Genomic DNA, 2,681 nt, shown 5'->3' with positions numbered 1-2,681 from the left:
ATGAGAAGGTGAGGGAGGGGAAATGGATGCTGGGTAGGCAACCAATAATGCCACTGAACACTTACCTATTATCAGTGATGGATTTATCATAACAGAGGTGATGATACGCAAATGAAACGCAACCAGGGCCAGGTATCTGATAAGGAATAGTGAAGATTATGGCAAACAGAAGTAAAAACCAATTAATAGAGGAAGTTGTTATTCTACTTTAAGTAATGTGACCATGCAAGAACATAACCTTCCTGTTGGTAAATTTTCAGCAGCTTCAAGAGAAGTTGATAATCTGGATTTCTATGCAAAATAACTGTATTTTAAATGTCAGCAACAAAGTCAGTTTTTGCTCTTGTTTTTAATCATAAGAACAGCTAATACTGTTTAAAGTAAACAAAGTATATCTGTTGGCCAAATACAATCTGTGAACTTCTAGTTGGTAAACTTGGGGCTAGAAGGACCATTGATAGCCATTTAGAGGTTCTGTGGATTTGCAAGGCTTGCCAGGAGTAGAACAGTCAAAGGAGGGAGATCAGCGAATGAGTGTCAGTATCTTATTTGGTGCTTTCAATAGATGATTCAAATCCAGTTCTTAGGCTTCTGCTTCACAAAAAGAAATGTAAGCCCATTTACAGCCAATTAAGTTTTTCTGGACTAGGCGAGGCATTCTAGTACCAAACACCACAAAAACTTGTTTTCTGTTTTATTACTTCATGGATAGGTAAGACCTCTCAGGTACGGTATTATATCAGTCTTCAAACTACCAGAAATTCAGTGTAGTTAGTTCAATGCTGCAGTTCATTAGCTCACAGTACTTACACAGAAATCTAGTGTGGAACACGTGGAACAGGTTTGCTTTTCTCCAAAAATGCCTACTTTTTTTTTAAAGGTACAGCAATCATTCTTCCATTTCTGGACCCTTATTTGATGTCACTGGGTACATTTTTATAGTTTCTGGGGGCATAAAACGTTTTATTGATAGGTTAGATTGATTACCTTCCTATTAAGGCATTTAGTTTAACGGAATGGAAAAATAGCAGTTTATCACTAACTAAAAAAGAATCAATGCTAATTAGCTTAAGAAACTAATATTGAGGTCAGAGAACATTAACTGAGATGCACTTATCTTTCTCCTGGTCAATTTCTTGTCCCCCAAAAGCACAAGAGCAGTTCTGTTTACACATTAGAATCTAGAGGGCATCGATGGGGGTGGGATGAAAAACTCTACAACAAGAATGTAAATAATCCAACTGACAAATGGGCTAAGGAAATGAATAGACACTTCACAGAAGAAGATCTACAAGCAATCAACAAACATGGAAAAATGTTCAACATCTCTAGTAATAAGAGAAATGCAAATCAAAACCACCCTAAGATTCCATCTCACTCCAATTAGAATGGCAATTATCAAGAATACAAGCAACAACAGGTGTTGGAGAGGCTGTGGGGAGAAAGGTACACTCTTACATTGCTGGTGGGGCTGCAAATTAGTGCAGCCACTCTGGAAAGCAGTGTGGAGATTCCTGAGAAAACTTGGAATGGAAACACCATTTGACCCAGCTATCCCACTCCTTGGCCTATACCCAAAGGACTTAAAATCAGCATATTACAGAGATACAGCCACATCAATGTTCATAGCTGCTCAGTTCACAATAGCCAGATTGTGGAACCAACCTAGATGTCCTTCAATTGATGAATGGATAAAGAAAATGTGGTATATATATACAATGGAACATTACTCAGCCATAAAGAATGATAAAATTATGGCATTTGCAGGCAAATGGATGAAACTGGAGAATATCATGCTAAGTGAGACAAGCCAATCTCAAAAAACCAAAGGAAGAATGATATCGCTAATAAGTGGATGATGACACATAATGGGGGGTGGGAAGGGTTAGTGTTGGGGTTGGAGTTGGGTTTAGGGAGGGGGGCAGGAATGGAGAAAGGAAGGACTGTATAGATGGAGGGGAAGGCTGGGAGGGGAGGGGGGGGAAGGGAAAAATGGCAGAATGAATCAAACAACATTACCCTATGTGAATTTATGATTACACAAATGGTATGCCTTTACGCCATGTACAGAGAAACAACATGTATCCCATTTGTTTACAATAAAAAAAAAAAAAAACTTAACACCAAACAAAAAAAAAAAAAAAAAAAAAAAAAAAAAGTGTCCCGGACCTTTGCAGAGACCAAAACTCTCCAGGTGATTCTTATGTGTAGTCAGCACTGAACAGTTTCCCGTAATAGAAATTTACAAGACCCAATCCATCCCAGCCTCCAGATTTTCTCCAGAAGTCGTCATTTCAGCACCGAGGACTTCTGACACGTTTTCCTGAGGCGTCTCAGGCTACTGCTCACTTGCCCGAGAGTGATAGGACCACCAACCAATCAGCAGGCGGAACGAGTTTCGGACCTAACTGGCAACAGAACAAGGCGCTTTATCTCAGAAAAGCCAGACCACAGTAGCAAGGCCAACAAGTCCACAAAAGGCAAGGGCTCTCGGTCCCGCGTCAACGAGGTCTGGGTACCCCGGGAGGTATTAGCTCAGAGAAACTCCTACCCAACTTAAGCGATGCCGGCGGGGCGGTGTTTACGCCGGCTGCCAGGGGCCCTCACCGCACGTCACTTCCGCCCGGCTGGTGCTCGCCCGGTTGAAGCAACTTCCTCTTTTTTACCCCCTTCTTCCTCTT

The sequence above is a fragment of the Sciurus carolinensis genome, chromosome 14 (assembly GCF_902686445.1).
Source record: "Sciurus carolinensis chromosome 14, mSciCar1.2, whole genome shotgun sequence".
Classification (NCBI taxonomy): Eukaryota; Metazoa; Chordata; class Mammalia; order Rodentia; family Sciuridae; genus Sciurus; species Sciurus carolinensis.
The sequence above is the reverse complement of the archived record's forward strand: the minus strand, read 5'-3'. Positions refer to the sequence as shown.